Source organism: Arvicanthis niloticus, chromosome 30 (genome assembly GCF_011762505.2).
Source record: "Arvicanthis niloticus isolate mArvNil1 chromosome 30, mArvNil1.pat.X, whole genome shotgun sequence".
Classification (NCBI taxonomy): Eukaryota; Metazoa; Chordata; class Mammalia; order Rodentia; family Muridae; genus Arvicanthis; species Arvicanthis niloticus.
Window position 1 is genome coordinate 913,148 of NC_133438.1, and position 18,258 is coordinate 931,405.

General features: G+C 44.9%; 1 pseudogene; it reads left to right on the forward strand.

The window, feature by feature from the left end:
* Positions 1–1,731: 1,731 nt before the first annotated feature.
* Positions 1,732–17,292, forward strand: LOC143440623 (ATP-dependent RNA helicase DHX30-like; annotated as a pseudogene).
* Positions 17,293–18,258: the final 966 nt, after the last annotated feature.

Sequence of the window (18,258 nt, forward strand, 5' to 3'; positions counted from 1 at the left end):
TTTATTTTCTACTACCAGAAATGACCTTAAACATTCAATCCTTCTGACTCCACTTTCCAATGTGGGATTCAGAGACATGCTCCCACTATACAGTGCTGATGGTCAGATCTAGTGAACATAGTTATGGAGTCTGGGCAAGCACTATGAACTAAACTCCATCCCCAGACCTAGTTTTTGTAGGGTTTTGTTTTATTTATTTATTTATTTATTTATTTATTTATTTATTTATTGCAGTGTATAACCCATGTAGACCTGGTTTTTGTAGGGTTTTGTTTTATTTATTTATCTATCTATCTATCTATCTATCTATCTATCTATTTATTTATTTATTTATTTATTTATTGCAGTGTATAACCCATGTAGACCTGGTTTTTGTAGGGTTTTGTTTTATTTATTTATTTATTTATCTATCTATCTATCTATCTATCTATCTATCTATTTATTTATTTATTGCAGTGTATAACCCATGTTAGCCCGGAGCTTCCATGGACACCAGGCTAGATTTGGGTATGTTAAAGTCCTGCTTCTGCTTCTGAGTGCTGAGTTACAGGCAGGTCTCACCACTCATTCGGTTTTCCAAGACATGGTTTTTCTGTGTACGCTGGCAGTCCTGCAAGACCAGGTTGGCCTCAAACATACAGAGATCCAACTGCCTCTGCCTCCCAAGGGCCCAGACTAGATTTGCACCACTACAACAAGCTTAATAATATGTTTTATTTTTTCTTTCTTTCTTTCTTTTCTTTTCTTTTTTTTTTTTTTGAAACAGGGTTTTGTGTGTGTGTGTGTGTGTGTAGTCCTGGCTGTCCTAGAACTCACTTGTCAGACAAGGCTGGCATCAAACTCAGTAGTCCACCTGCTTCTGCCTTAAAAGTGTTGGGATTAAATGTACAAACAGCACCATGCCTAGAAGTAATATGTTTTAATGAGCTCTTGAGGGGATTAATCAAGTCGTGGCAGAAATGAAAGAAATTTCGTCTTCCCAACTTAAACTGCCAACTGCTCTGCAAAGCTTTCTCCCAAGGCCTGAGACTCTGACGGCCACTCTCCACACAGCACTACTTACAGATCCCAGTCTCATTCCCAGCCCTCCCAAGTCCTCAAGAGCCCTGAAAGACAGAAGCGGCATAAAATCCAGGCTTAGTGGTTTGGAAGGCATTGCACAGACTTCACACACGTGAGGAACAGCAGGACTCCACTCTTAAGTGTGGAGTCAGTTTACTTCTTGGCACAGTGCCCAAAAGTAGGTGTTTTCTCCCTTGACTCCAGTCCAGGGGATAAAATCAGTTAGTTTATGTTCAAGAGGTCTTCCCTATCCTAGAGCCTTCACCAGGGTTACCTATGGGAGATGGGTGCACTGTTTCGTTAGCACTGTATCTACAACCAAGTCAGGCGTTACAGTGCAGCTTGTAAGGAATTTACCCTGTGTAGGACCTGGAGAGAACTTGGCTCAGTTTCTTGAACGAACGTTGGGCACACACCTAGCACTATTTTCTAAAAGTATCCTATTCCTTTTCCTGGTTGGGATCCAGACGCTTAGTCTGTGGTTTGGATTTTCAGGTGCGGAGGCATAGGCTGTGATACGCATCCTAGCTGGATCCTAGCTGCACCCTAGCTTCCTTCCTCTCAGGTTGACAGCGAGTCCCCGCAGCCAGCAGAGGGTGTACTGCTGCTGCTTGCTGAGCCCTCTAAGGTAATGTGAAGTCTGGGACCAAGGGGATTGGTGGGATTGAGATGGTGGCTGCCAGGCAGCTTATAGCGCAGGCTGCTGGTGTCTCTCCGAACCTCCGGTCCCTGGATACCCGCGCTGCCGGGAGACAAGGATTCTCCCAAGGCTTCTCATCAATCTTTGTCCACCCTGATGGCATTCGGGAAGCCTGGGAGCCTGGGGAGGGTGACTAAAGCTTGGTGAATGGTGAGGATAGTGAAGCTGAGATTTGGCTTCCTTGTCCTTGATTAGGGAAGACAAGTGAGGGGTGCAGGACAGTGGCCGGCCTCGCAGGTCAAGGCTTTACTCTTGAAAGTAATTTAAACTTTTTACATCTGTGAGTCTCTGCCTTGTCTGTTAGAAAACCTGGTATGTCTTAGGTCCACCTAGAACCCAGCACTTCTGCATGTAGATGGATCAGGGGGAATCACTTGAATATCTTACTTCTGCCAGGTTGAGTGCATTGAGGGTTAGCTTCGTTGTCACAGTTGGACTTAGCCCCATGTACACTTGGAATTTCAGAAAGTGAAATAGAGACACAATGTCTTCTTTGGTAGCTGGTAGTTTTATTGTTCATGACTAGTGCGGGGAATAGAATTGCTGAGACCATCATGGCCATTAAGATAGGTGGAGTGAGGCAGCTGCCCTTTACCTGTCTTGAAGATCTGGGGTGTGGTGTCTGTGCATATCTGTACTTAAGTAGGGCTGCAAGATGGGTTCAACTGTCCTTGAGTCTGCTTAAGTACTGTTTAGCAACTATTTGATTCTTACATGATTTATAACACCGCCTTTAGGACAGTGGTGCAGGCAGGGCCCTCTTATTGTGCTAGTTGACACAGAAGTCTACCCCAGGTAAATATCCCAAAATAGATAACCAGGTCATATCAGAAATTTTGGAAGAATGTTTTCAAAATACATCACTGGTGGGATGTCTCAGCTGGTAAAAGTGCTTACATCCATGTCTGGTAGATAAAGCCAAGTTCCAACTCCCGAGCATAGTGGAGGGAGAGAGCAGGTTTGCCAGGCTATTCTCTGACCTTATGTACATGTGTACACACACAGAGTAATAAGATTTTTTTGACACATGGTCTCACTCTATACCCCTGGGTGGCCTGAAACTCACAGAGATCTGCCTGTCGCTGTCTCCCAAGTGATGGGTGTTAAAGTTTTCAACACCTACCTAGCAATAAATGAATTTTTAAAAGGGCATAAGAATTAAATACAGATACTACCTGAACATTGCTGGCATTCTCAGGTTCCCACTGAAGAATACTGCATCCACTGCTATGTGAAAACTTCCCAAATGGTTATGATGCACCAAGTACATGACACTCTATGGATCAGTTACACTGTGGCGTGATAGACGTTGAGTGTAATGCCAGACACTGAAGGTGGCAAATGAGAAGACTTCTGATGCCTTCTCCTCTGAAGATTTCTGAGTCTGTGTGAATAGGCACTTCAGTTTGTTTTGAGCTGGGCCATGTTGCCTCCCTATGGTCCACCTAAGCCCTGTGTCTGGCAGGCGCTGCAGCTAGATGAGATATCTCGGGCATTTTTGTTCAGAGGTTAATGAGAGAATGAGTGAAAGGGAAGAGATGGCCTCCTGGTATCTGATGCCCCTGTTCCTTATGTCAGAGAGATAGGAGGATTGTCTCATGCCTTGCCTTGGCTGTGAGCCAACCCAACTATGAGCTTTAGAGAGGACTTGTGCAGAGTGCTTGTATTAGTTGAGAGTGGAGGCATAATCTTTAGAATCAGGATCTCATCCTGATCTGCAAGGGGCCTGTCCTTCTAACTGTGTGAACTGCTTTAGGAGGGTCTTGATCTCTCCTGTGTTTAGGTGAAAGGTAATTTTAGATTTTTTTTCTTTAGTCATTTGGTTGGTTGAATTTGTTATTGTTGCTGCTTTTGAGATAGGGTTTCTCTGTATAACCTTGGCTGTCATGGAACTCACTCTGTAGACCAGGCGGGCCTTGATCACAGAGATTTGCCTGCCTCTGCCATCTGAGTGGTGGGTAAAATGTGTTCTTCACCACCACTCTACGTTGTTTTTTTTTTTTTTTTGAGTGCTCTCTTTTAGATATCAGATTCACTGTTTATTGACCATCCAGCCCTTTCCAAGGATTCCTAACTCCATTGAGTGCTTGAGCCAATGTCTTCAGCCCAGAGTGACCTTGACTGATACACATACACATACATACACACACACACACACACACACACACACACACACACACACACACACACACACACACCTATCTACTTTATGGAGTTTCAAAAGAAAAATAATTGTGATGATTTCATTCTTGTTTTCTTAGCTTTGAGGGACCTATTAAAAGAGTTTCCACAGCCTTAAAACCTCAACAGTGTGATCAGAAGAGCCCTTGGCATCTCACATTTAAAAGACAAGATAGTCTATGAGCACAGGAATGGACCAAAGAAAAAGGTAACTCTATTGATGGCTAAGTGAAACACTGGTTTGACTCAGAAGAGACTAGCTACTCTTTCCTTTCAGATTTCTTTCAAAGAGGCCAAAAGATTCTGTTTTGTATTTGTTTGTTTGTTTGTTTTCTTCTAGACAGGTATCTCGAGCCCAGTCTGTTATCTGTCATGAGCAGGTTGTGATAAGGGTTTAGGGTCCCCTTGGGGAGAGGAGCAACAGGTCCACTCCACTCAGGAATTACCACATACAGGATTGACTGTGAGATGGTCAGTTCCCCGAGAGGGGGAAGAGTACCCCAGAGACAGATGTTTGATATTTAAATGCTTTTTAATAATGCACAGTAAACAATATATTATCGCCAATGCTAAAGCTATTGTAACAACGAGGTATTGCCATATTTCCTATGCACTGACTCTATCGATGTCAGCACAGTTAACAAATAATGAATTGTTAATTACCAAAGAAATAAGCATAGCAATAAGTACATCATTAGTCATGAGTTATACGACCTGAGTCCTTATGACTGCAGTTTCCAGCAGCTCAGGTCCGGAGAGTACTTGACCACAAAGTTGGAGGCTTCGGTCTCTCGGCTGTCTCCTTGATGATTGGGCGCAGAATGCTCGGTCTCTCGGCTGCAGAGGAGGCCTGAATGGAGGATCACACTAGCCAGCCATGGCTACCAGTGTGATGAAGTGCTTCGGCCGGGGTCTTCTCTTTTATGCTTGAATTGGGGGTTCTGCTGACGTACACGGCAGATAACCAGATATGTCTGGTTATCTGGGCTATGACTTCATTGCAGGTAGGCTTTTAGTTATCATCATATTTTAAAACATGTCCAAACTTGTTTTCTGGACTTGTCCAGACTTGTTTTCTTTCCTATTGCAATATGGAGTCATCTCGGTTAAGGACTTACTCCTTACAACAGGGTTTCTTTATCCATAGGTGTCCTGGCATTCATTTTGGAGACCAGCCTGGCCTTGTACTCAGATCTTCTTGCCTCTGCCTCCCAAATGCCGAGATCAAAGGCATGTGGCACTGATCATTTGCTTTTTGTTGAGATAGGGTTTTGTATAGACTAGGTTAAGTTAGAACTTACTACATAACAGGATCTGGCCTTAGATTGGTGGTTATCCTGTCTCTACATCCCAGATCCTGAAGGTATTCTATACACATGAAAAATGACTTATAGATGTGAGACACTGTGAACTCAGAAGAGAACTTCATAATACAATTCAATTTGAGGAATCACCAGTACTCCATGTGCTTTGTTCGGGGAGAGCAAACACAGCAGATGGGGTAAAGAGTACTCATCTTGTCAAAGAGGCCCTTGCAGTACTTCATGGTTTTGGTCTCTTGTGTAACAAGGGATGCAGGAGAGAAGTGATGGTGATGCTCCAAGTGTTGTCCAGCCTAGACCTCACTGAAGCATTCTGAGTGAAGGTTCTATATTGTTTTTCTGTTTATTCATTTGCTTGTTTGAGACAAGGTCTCACTGTGTAACTTGGCTGGCCAAGAACTACACATGTAGACCAAGTTATTCTTGAACACACAGAGAATCACTTGCCTGTGCTTTTTGAGTGCTTGGACAAGCTATTCTCGACCACACAGAGAGTCAATTGCCTGTGCTTTTTGAGTGCTTGGACTAAAGGTGTATCTCACACCTGGCCTGGTTGGCTGACTAGCATGTCCCAGGATTCACCTATCTGCCTCCCCAGCCCTGGGATTTTAAGTGTGTACCACAATTACCTTGAGTTTTACTTCAGAGTTGGGGATTGATTTCAGGTCTTCCATGTTTATTTAGCAAGCTCTTTACGGACAGAGTTATCTGACTCCTCAGCCTGTGTCTTATTGTAAAATTGAAAAAAAATGAAATAAAATAAAGCCTCAGCTTTTTTTTTCAGATATAGTCTCACTGTACCACAGCTTGTCTGGAACTGGCTATTGTAGAGCAGGCTATGTGCCTGCTTAAGTGCTGGGACTTTAATCCTGAGTGTTAGCATTGAAGGTGTGTGCCCTCACCACTGGTTTGAGAGAAAAAAAATTTAATTTTGTGTGTATTGCTGGCATGCATGTATAACATACTTGTGCCTGGTGTTCATGAAGATCAGAAAGGGCAAAGGGATTAAAGACATGTGGCAACCTAGACCCTGTATTCATCTGACTATCACACTTTGTATTTAAGAAAGGAAGTGTAATTTCTCTAACTTTTCATTTCTTGAGATTGTTGAGGCTGTTGGGAGCTGTTGTGGTATTTTGTGAGTTTTAGAACTTTTGTTGTTTTTGTGTTTCACGTTTTCTTTGTGGTTTTAGTTGGGATTTCATTGAGTGTATTTTCATTCTATATTTATCATTTTCAGTGTCCAAATATTCTATCTCCTTAGGATAAATATCTTAACCCAAGTATATTATTCATTTTGTTACTGTTAAAATTTGTAATTTTTTGTTTCCTTTTCTGTATGTTTTGCTGTGCTGAGGACTGAACCCAGGGCACATGGAAGGCAAGGTTTCCACCCACCATCGACTACTTTTTTATAGCTCTTTTCTTTCTTCCTCCTTTTTAAATATTTTTAACGTGTGTGTGTGTGTGTGTGTGTGTGTGTGTGTGTGTGTGTGTGTGTGTGTGTGTGTGTGTGTTTATATGGGTTTTTACCTTTTTGTGTGTATATGTTTGGTACTTATGGAAGCCAGCAGAGGGTGACACATCCCTTGAGACTAGAGTCATACAGATGTTTGTGACACTCCATGTGGATGCTGGGAATTAAACTCTGATCCTCTAGAAGAGTTTCTAGTGCTTTTAACCACTGAGCTGCTGCTCCTACACCTTTTAACTCTAAGCATATATATGTGTATGTGTATGTGTATGTGTATGTGTATGTGTATGTGTATGTGTATGTGTATGTGTATGTGTATGTGAATCAGTGTGTTCATGTGAATATAGTACCTAAGAAACAAGCTTCAGATCTTAAGCTGTTGTGAGGTAAGGTGCTCTGTGCAAGCAGCACATTCCTCTACAGGCAGAGCCATCTCTGCAGCCAACTCCTTGACCTCTTTGTTGGCTATGTTACTGCAGTAAACACCTGTGCAACTTAGTTTCTGTTGACTTTTGAATCCATACTGAATATTTACTTTACAGATGGTTTTAAAAACATTTTGGATTATTTTGTAGTATATATCTAATAGGGTTCTTGTGTTAGAAATGGTATCTATTTGACATTGTGGGCCACTCATTTCCTAATTGTCCTGTTACTGTGGCTTTGCAGATCACTGTGTGCTGTATCTTACATCCCTCTGGTTTCCTGTTTTCTTATTTGTTTGGTTTTTCCAGACAGCGTTTCTTTGTATAGCCCTGGCTGTCCTAGGACTTGTTTTATAGACCAGACTGTCCTCAAACTCAGAGAGCCACCTGCCTCTGCCTCCTGAGTGCTGGGTTTAAAGGCATGCACCCCTTTTTTTTTGTTTGTTCTTTTTGTTTGTTTTTGTTTTTATGGGGTTTTTTTGTTATATGTTTGTTTGTTGCTTTGTTTGGTTGTTTTGTTAAGGCTTTTCGAAAACTATGGAACCCAGCTGGGCCTTGAACTTTTATTTATCTGCTTCAGTGAGTGCCCTGTCTGCAGGAGTGAGCCACTGTGCCTAGGGGCTCTGTCAGTTTCATTTTTTTTTTGAAGATGTGTAGTGAACTAGCTTATTTCATTTCTCACTTCTGTTTTACTGAGACATAGATATGCAGATCTATTTAAAACTTCAAGTGGTCTTCCTGCCCTGGCCTGGGAGACATAAGGTTTCATAATTTGCCCCTATATCTATCAGATCTGGATATTTCTAAGATATCCCGTTCGTCTTTTTTTTTTTTTTTTGTCCTTCCTTCTGTCTCTTTCTTTCTGTTATTACTTTTTGAGATTGTTTTACTGTGTATGTAATGCTGGTCTGGATTGCAAAATTCTTCTCTTTTAGCTTCCACTGCTGGGAAAACAGGGGTATACCATCATACCTGGATTTAAGTGTATTTTTTATTCCCATTTCTGGCCAGGGCTGAGGTATGCATAGCAGAGCCCAGCACAAGCTGACACAGGTGTAATGATGGTATGATCCTAACAGTTTTCTTTACCCATCAGGGCTGGAGTCTGCTGGGTCAATGGAATGAACTGTTTGATGCAGCCAAATACCAAGTGCTAGCTGATTGTTTTGGGTCCCAGCTGACAGCTGCTGGCACCCAGAACCCACCATGCCTCCAACTTCATGGTGGCAGCTGAATCGTGAAAACATTCATCCAGGGGTTCCTGAAGGACTATCTTGATCCTTAGCCTGAGAGGATGTAAGGAGCAGGCCCTTAACAGGACCGACTTCATCTTGTAACAGGAAAGAAAACAAGTTTTGAAGTGAAGTTGTTTTGAAGTGCTGTGATAACCAAAAGTTGTTTTGAAACCTTATGAATCAAAATATTTGTGCACAAAAACAAATTGTTTTGAATGTGTGATAACCAGCTATAATGAAGTCAGAGTCCAGTGATAACCAGACACAAATGGTTATCAGTCATGTATGTCAGCAGTGACGTCAAATCGAGCATAAAAAGAAGAGCCCAACCAGAGCACATCATCACACACTGGTAGCCATGACTGCCTAATGTGATCCTCCAACAAAGCCTCCTCAACACCTGATCATGGAGATTAAACATCATCGGTGATGCCTCCACCTTCACCAGACTCCAGACCTGAAACTGAAACCATCACAAGTAGTCAGATCATATAACTCATGAATGAATGATGTACTTATTGCTATGCTTATTTTTGATAATTAGCAATTTATTATTTGTGTTTGATAGAGACAATGCATGGAATAAGCAAGAAATGTGGCAATACCTTGTAGCAATAGCCTTAGCGTTTGTGATAATATATTGTTTGCTGTGCATCATTAAAGAGCAACTGAATGTCAAACCCTCTGTCTCTGGCATACTCTCTTACCTCACATGGAGCTGATAATCTCACAGTCAATCCAGCATATGATCCCTGAGTGGAAAAGGATCTGTTGCTCCTCTCCCCACAAAGATACTAAAATCTTGCCAAGGCCTGATCACTACAGAGGAAGAGGAAGATGAGGAGGAAGAGCTAGAAAAAGAGGGGAACATTGACATCACAGAGTTTCAGTCCAAGACCCAGCAAGACTCCCACAACCCATTCAAGGACTCAAGGTACTGCTGTTAAGAGAGATGTGGGGATCCTGGCCACATCTTGATATAGGATTGACCTTCTCTAAGCCTTTAGATATAGGAGGGCTCTGCTCAACACTTTAGTCACCATATCATGTTGCTCAATGTGTTTCCCCCTATATGAGTGGATGGGATAAGATAGGACAATACTGTCTTGGGCTATGGCTGGGTTCCTACAAACTGTACATGACCCTTCTTTCCAGTTCATAGAGCAACTACTTTGCTTACTCTCTTCTTCTGTTTCCTTCCCTCTGGGAAAGCTGAGGGAATGTAGGTTCTGCTGTGTGACTGAAGAGGCAGTAGAACCTGGCCCCATCATTTCATGCCTCTTACCTACCTGTCACATCAGCACTATGTCTCAACCTTGAAGGCCTAGAGAACTTGCCTAGGAGGACAACAGATATTTTTACCTCAACTGTTTGTCTTCGAGGGTAGGGAGCTCCTGTGATATGACAGATGATGACAGTGCTATTAGAGCTCTGACCCAGTTTCCACTTCCCAAGAACCTTCTTGCCAAAGTGATTCAGATTGCAACATCCTCCTTCACAGCTAAGGTGAGTTCGCTCTCCTCAAGGTGTGAGCTTGAGCAGAGCAGCCCATGTGTTTGTGCCTGTGTCTCTCAAAGCTAAGCAGGACAGGAGCTTTGAGAATAGGGCAGGGCTGAGAATATCTGTCTTAACTCCTACCTAGGCAACCTACAAGGATATAAGATCCTTGCTGGATAGAAAATATAAGGGAGCAGGGCCAGAGGAGAAGTGAAAACAGCCATACAGTATAGGTGGGCACTGCTGATTAGAAGAACCAGACCTGGAACCAGGTGGTGGGTTAGGAGCATGCAAAGAGTAGGAGTGGGTGCATGACTCCTAGGCTGTAAGTGACATCACTGATGCTATAGCAGGGCTCTCAGGAGGGCTAATAAGGAGGTATAAAGCCCTTACTCTGTCAGGACATGCCTAGGATTTTACTCCTGTGTACAGTTTCAGCCCCAGACTTTCCTGAAAGTGCTAATCAGATGAGGGTTAGGATGACAGGTAGTGGCACTGTATGAACCCATCTTCTACTACAGAAATTGAAAACAAGTCCAGAACTAGGCTCATACAGGGTCATTGGGTGAAGGACATAAAGAAGAGGGACAAAAAGGAAGTCACAATACATACAGAAGTATATCTGGTTGTGCTGAGTCTTGTCTGGCTCTTTGGTGCTGTAGATCATGGTAAAATCCATCTCTCGGTTCCTTGAAGTGCTTAGAGCACACAACAATCTCTTTGCATTTCCTGCCTTTTGTAACTTACTACCTACTTTTCATGTAGAACCTCATGCAGTTCCATACTGTGGGTACCAAGACCAAGCTGGCTACAATCACTTTACGCTGGCCCTGTCTCATGACCTTTGTCACCAAAGGGCACCACAAAGCTGAGGCTGAGAATAAGGCAGCTGCCTTGCCTTGCATGAAACTGAAGGCAAGTTCCTTTGCCTATGACAGACTGGTCTACTGGTCTAGGTAGTAAAACTCACCAGGCCTTGGACTGTTTGTACCCAGGTAGGAAAAGAGCTGGTGTTCCATCCTTGCTCATCGTTGTCAACTCTGTTCCAATGTCTGATTTCCCAGTCTCTGCACAGTGACTGTGCCTGGAAGCTTAGCCTTAACACTTGGTCAGAGCCTAGGTGCCCAGAGAGATCCTATTCACCATGGTGGCCAAGAAGATAACCTGATGTGCAGCTAGAATGAAAACTGAGGAAGAGACAGTTAGGTGATGGTTCTGTGTCCTTCATCTGGAAAGTTGTGTGCCCCCACCCCCTTTAAAAAATTTTTTTTATTGTGTACACTATGGCATACATGTGGAGGTCAGAGGAAATATGCGGGACTAAGGTCTCTCCTTTTACCAGATGGATCACAATGATCAACTCAAGCCATCAGACTGCGTCGTAAACATGTCTTCCTCAAGACAGGATCTGGTGTGTGTCAGGCTAACATGGTACTTGTTCCACAGTGGAGGATAACCTTGAGTTCTTGTCTTTCTGCATCCACCTCCCAGGTGCCTATGACACCTTGCAGTGCTGGAAACCAAACCCAGAGCTTCACATGCTAGGCAGCTGGCTGACTAACCAACTTAACTACATCTCAAGCTTACTCACTACCTGCTTCTTTTTGCAACAGGGCCATACTACAGCTTAGCTGGGCCTGGTACCTGCTATGTAGCTCAGGTTGACTTCCAAGTCCTAGTCTTGTCTCAGCATCCCAAATGATCCAATTATCGGTGAATACAAGTAAGCCTGCCAAACTTTTTTTTTCTTCGTAGTATTGGGGATTGAATATATGATATTCCTCATGCTTGGTGGCCATGATACCACTGTCCGCTATCTACCAGTTCCCTTGAAGAAGCTTTGGCATTAGCTAATGCCACAGATTTGGAATTAGCATTGTGCCTGATTAACAAGAGAAGTGAGTTCATCTGATGCATGGTGATGAAAGTTCAGTTTCAGTTTGCAGAATGTGAAATGAGCCTGCTGTACTGAGTGGTCTGGAGTATCTTTGTGAATTTGGTTCTGGGACCCATGTCTTACATCCCTCTGATGGTGAAAAGTACAGCTGTCAACTTGGAGAATATGAGGAGTTCATGACTTGGTGGTACTTCATACTATTATCCTAATACATGGCAGGCAAGGCAGGAAGATCATCATAAGATCAAGGCTGGCCTGGACTACATAACAAAGCTGTATTAAAAAATAGAAACAAAAACTAGTGGGGTGATGGCAGCAGTGTTGCACACCTTCAATCTCAGTGCTCAGAGTTTATCCTAGCACTTGGGAGGCAAATGCAGGTGAATCTCTTGAGTCCCAGGTTATTCTGGTCTTCAGAATGAGTTTCTAGGACAGCTAGGGCTACACACAGAAACTCTGTCCCTAGTGGGAGTGAAGGCAAGAACAAAAAAATAAAACAAATTCAGAAAAAAAAATTGGAAACAGGAGGTTAAGTGAGAGAGTAGATGTACTGAGCTGGGTCTCACTGCAGCATGTTTAAGAGTCTTCAATTTCAGTTCATATGCACACGTCCCACTCAGCATGGGAGGAGCTGACTGGGAAGGGGCATAGTGCTGGGCAGCCGAGTGACCAGCTAACACATGCTGACAGAAAAGGGATAGCATTCGGGCCTTTGGTGGTCTAAGCACTGGGTCTTGAGTTATAGCAGAGTTAGAGGTAGTGGGAAGACATCCTTCAGGGGGAGCATGGACTGAGCAGAGACATTGCACATGAGAGAAACACAAAGGTAAAGAAAACTGATGGGTTCACATTTGCTTAAAAGTCATATTTCACTCATGAGGTGATTTTAAGCATGTAGTGAAGCAAAAAAAAAAAAAAACCTTTTGCTTTAAAGGGACTATTTTATCATGTTCAGACATTTACAAGACATTCCATGTGCTTCTGTATTATGAGGTCACAGATGGCACTGTCCAGAAAGTTACCAGCAGGACCTGCTAGCAGGATTTGGGTGGGGAAGCTGTGGTGAGTCTACACAGGGAGAGTTTGTGGAGTAGGGTCTTCAAGGGCTTACCTCACTGTCTCAGGTGTGTGTTGGGAGTTTGTGGGGATGAGATTGGTCTGGGATACATGAAGGCTGTGGACACACCACAAGAGGCTGTTCTTGAGCCACACTGCTTGGGCAACATTTAGTTGTTAAAAAATATTAACCTAAGATAGATCTATACTGTATAGCCCATGCTAACCTGGAATTTGTGAAAGCTTCTGACCTCCTGAGTGCTGAGATTTTAGACAGCAGTACCATGCCTGACTAAAGTTTAGTTTCTAAATTAATTTTAACTAGTTGGCTGTTTAATAACTTTGTGAAGCACACTATCTTAGTATCTCCTCATTTATCTTTTATTCACTAAAACCAAAATCTAGAAGACAGATTGCTTACCATATCCCTCAGGTTCTGAACCCATCTGGTCTAGGAACATAGACTGAGCTTTAACATGTCCTTCTACAGAGCCTGGTCCTTGTAGACAGGAATAATGAGCCACTTACCCATGCCATGAACAACCTGGCCTCCTTGTGTGAGCTGGGTAAGACCCAGTGCTGGCCATGTACCATCCAGTTGCCTGAGCCCATTCTTTGCATGATAGAGGCCTTCCTGAGTCATGTAAGCCTCGAGTCTTCCATCCCACTGTCTCCCTCTCCAGACTGAAAGCTGGTTCTGCCTACAGCAGGCATAGGAAGTCCTCTTTTCCTACTGAGCAGGGAGCCTTATTCCCCTGGCCCTAAGTCCCTTAGTCATGCCTATGCGGTGTCAGTGCAGCCACAGCCCAAGTTCTCTGCTCTGTGGGTTGAACTGTGTGACTCAGGTGAAGCCTTTAGAGGTCTGACTGCATGGAGGAGGAAAGCAGGCACTCTGTCATTTTACTGCTTCTTCATCCTCTAGGACCCAGTGGACAGTTCATGGATTTCCCAAAACTCCAACTGCAGAGTGATGACATCTTGCCCTTAGGCAAGGACTCAGGGCCCTTGAGTGATCCTATCACAGGCAAGCCATACATGCCCCTGTCCAAAGCAGAGAAGGTGCACCTGAGCCAGAGCCTGCTAAAGCCGTGGTAGAGGAAAGGGCCAATCTGGCAGGAGGCCCCCCAGCTACCTGTAGATCCTCATCGGGACACTGTCCTCAGTGCCACTGAACAACACTCAATGGTAGTCATCTCTGGGGACACAGGCTGTGGGAAGACCACACGTATCCCTTAGCTGCTATGGGAGCTCTATTTGACTGAGGGTCGAGGTGCCCACTGCAATGTGATCATCACACAACCTCGCCGGATCTCAGCTGTGTCTGTCGCGCATCAGGTCAGACATGAACTGGGACCCCCTTGCTTCGGAATGTGGGTTTCCAGATACTCTTGGAAAGCAAGCCTCCAGCTGGAGGTGGGGTGCTGCTCTTCTGCACTGTGGGTATCCTGCTTCAGAAGTTGCAAAGCAACCCCAGCCTGGAGGGTGTGAGCCATATCATTGTAGATGAGGTCCATAAGTAGGATGTGAACACGGACTTCCTGCCGATTCTGCTCAAGGGCCTGCAGTGGCTCAACTCAGCCCTGCAGCTAGTGCTCCCGAGTGCTACAACAGATGATGAGCAATTTTCCCGGATACTTTGTGGGCTGCCCTGTTATCAAGGTACCTGGCTTCATGTATCCCTTCAAGGAACACTACCTGAAGGATGTCTTGGCTAAGCTGGGTAAACACCAATATCCACAAATGGTGCATTGGCACCATGAGGTGAGGGATACTTCTGTACTCCAGGGTCTGGAGCTTTCCTTTGAATTCCCTCCTCCTTAGCCTTATGATAGATCATTATTTTCTTCCCAAGCCCATCTCCTTGATAAAAACTGGGGAATAATCATGCTTTATGTGGATAAGTATGTTTGGGCTAGAGTTTACATACTGAGTAGCTGCTCACTCTCACTGTGTTCCAGTGTGTGACCCATACCCCATGACCATGAGTGGCCTTTCTTCCCCCACTCCAGTCTAAAGATGAATGTGCACTTGAATTGGACCTTGTGACTGATCTGGTTCTGCACATTGATGCCAGTGGGGAACCAGGTGGGTGCTTCCCCCAATTTTCAGCTACACCCTTTCCCTATTAGCTTGACCAACCAGCTAATGACTGCAGGGTCCCTTTACAGGTTGAATCCTGTGCTTTCTGCCTGGCTGGCAAGAAATCAAAAGAGTAGAAAATGGCTCCAGAAGGCCTTGGGCATGCATGAAAGCAAGTACCTCATCTTACCAGGTGAGCTTCTGCACAGTAGTGAGTCTTGCTCTCTGTGGTAGGGAGTGACCCAGCCTACACTTGTTTTTCACTTTGATCATTTGGACTTCTGTTGTATCAGGGCCAGGGTTGGATGAGGGATCCAAATTCTTGCCTTGTCCTCAATATGGAACTCTTCTGGCTTAAGAGTGTGTGAAGCCCTCTTGTATCTCTCTATCCACCAGTGCACTCAAATAACCCCATGATGAACCAGAAGACTATATTTCAACAGCCTGCACTTGGGGTATGCAAGTTTGTATTGGCCACCAACATTGCTGAAATCTCCATCACAGTTAACGACATTGTGCATGTTGTGGACAGCAGTCTGCACAAGGAGGAACCACTATGGCCTGAAGACCAATGTGGTGCCTCTCTCCTGGGCCCAACTAATCCATTGGGAAATGATTTCAGTTCTGAGGTTCCCCCTAGTCCGGATCTACTGTAGACATTCTTTTTGTGTGAGGGCCACACATATGGGAAATGTTCTTGTTGAGAGGTGATGAGGGTGACTGGAGATGTGGGTAGACAAGGCCTGTAGCACATGTTGGTTTTCTGCCTTCCCCCAGGTGTCCTGCCTGGAGACTGTGGGTGTCAAGAGCAAATGTGATTAATCACCAGGGCAGGGCAGGCTGCTGCCAGGCAGGCTTTGCCTACCACTTGTTCCCGAGGAGCTGGCTGGAGAAAATGGTCCCTTTCCAAGTGCCAGAAATCCTGCACACACCTTTTGAGAAACTGCTGCTGCAAGGCAAAATCCACACACCTGAGAGATGGTGAGGCAGAGGCAGGGCTGGGGAAGGACTTGCTCCTGGACAAAGCAGGTAGGATACAGGCTCATGAGAGCATGGTGCTTTCTGCTCTAGGCAGTGGAGTTCCTCTCTAAGGCGGTGGACAGTCCATATATCAAGCAGAGGACGAGGCCATGATACTGCTCCAGGAAATCAGTAAATGGAGGCTAGGAATGGTTGGGCTGTGGACTGGCTCGTGGGAGGGACTGAGAGCTGAGCTATTGCAGGGGTGTTGGACCAGTGGGAGTGCCTGACCACCTTGGCTCAATGCCTGTCCCACATCCCTACTGACCCAGACTGGCCAAGGCCAAAATGTTGGCTCCCATCTTCTGTTGCCTGCACCTACTGCTGGCGGTTGTTTCCTGCCTTACCTGAGACCCCTTCAGCAGAAGTTTGCAGAACTGGGCAGAGGTAGACAAGGTTAGACCCAGTGCTTCCTACAGCCGTCTTGCTCTCTATTCAAACCTCACCCATTGTCTGGAGATGAACTCTAGTCACTCTGCTGACCCCTGTACAACATTCTCTTCTCCCAGGTGAAGGCATTGCTGAGCCATGACAGTGGCAGTTACCATTTGGCCTTTGTGTAGGCTGTGGCCAGTTGGGAGGAGGTACTGTGCTGTCAGGACTGTACCTCCAGGGAAAACTACCTGTAAGGAAACCTTCTGTATGCCCCCAGCTTGCACTTCATTCACAGTCAGCCTGGCCCACAAGAGGGACTCCTGAGCACTCCCTCCACCCCAGGGCTCCCATGCCCAGTCCTTAGGCAGGCTCTCTGTTCACACTGGTCTTTGCCTCTCCAGGGCTTATCAAGCAGTTCTCAGAGAATATTTATGAGGCTTTCTTATTGGGAAAACCCTGTGACTACAAACTGCCCTCTGCTCAGTGCAATGAGTACAGCAAGGAAGAGGGGCTGGTGAAGGGCGTGATGATGGCTGGCCTCCACCCCAACCTCATCCAGGTGCTTCCTCTAGGATTGGGTGCTCACCAGGTCCCCACCTCTCTCCAACTCTAACTCCTTGCTCATATTTCTTTTGTCCCTTTAGGTGAGGCATGGTATGGTTACTTGGCAGAGCAAGTTCAAACCCAACAGTGTCACTTACAGGACCAAATCTGGCAACATCTTGCTGTACATGTTGACCATTAACAGATGGGTGGCAAACAGGAATAGATACAGAGGGCCCCCAAAGGATGACCAGAGGTGTAGCTTCACACAGCACTTTGCTGCCTAGGGAGGCCACCCAGTTACGGAGCTGATGGCTGACATAGTTCATGACTGTCAAATCCAATGGTAGTGTCTTCATTCGAGATTCCTCCTAGATACATCCACCAGCTGCGTTGCTCCTAATAGATGGAGATGTGCACATCTGAGGTGGGTACCCCTCCCACTATGACCTCTGGAGTGATGGAAACATGTAGTAAATGAGTGTGGTGTCAAGAGTACCTCTTTTCTGGAATGTTCCATGATTTAGTGCATTAGGGGCTATAAATGAAAGAATCAGGAGCCAATAAATCAGGGAATCTTTTACACTTAGAGGAAAGGGAACCTGAGATGGGTGTGAAATACTCAAACTTGGAGTCAATCTGTGTGGGTTAGGGACCAGTCACCCATCTTCAACTTTGAGACTCAAGAGGTTCCAAACATCATCACATCCCCTTCCTGGGTCCGTGTAGGCATGGCAGTCCTTTTGTTCAGGACCAAGCTGAAGGCCATTTCATTCCATCTTTGGAGTTCCTGAAGTCTCCTGGAGTTCTGGAGCTGACCGTGGTACTGACAGTTGTCCAAGGACAATTCCAGAGAGCTGGCACATGCTTCTGTTTGCTAACAGTTTCTAATGTCCTTGTGGATGGATTAGGTCACTTTTTTCTTCTCCCAGCTCTCATCATTCTCAGTGATTTATAGGCAAAGGAGAGTTCAGGGAGGTTAACAAACTCAGTTTATGAGTCCCCAGTCAGTCCCTACCCCAAAACATTGGATCAAAAGTGTTCTCAATAGAGCCATACCAAGCTTTGGAATTTTCACTTATCTGACACATCCTAATATGGCGAGCTAGTGTTTGCCATCTCAAATAGCCAGGATGGTCACTGTGGACTGAGGAGAATGAATGCAGGTTGGTTAGGACTGAAGGTGTGGGTCTGTTGGTAAACTGCTTATTTAACATATGTGAAGCTCTGCATTCAATTCTCAGCATTGCATAAAACCAGGCAGGATAGCACACGCTTGTCATTCCATCACTTAGGTGTTCACTGTCATGCTTGGAGACATTACCCTGAAGATCGAGTTGAAAACCAAATATGTTAGATGAGACTCTGTCTCAAAGACGGGTGGGGGAGGGG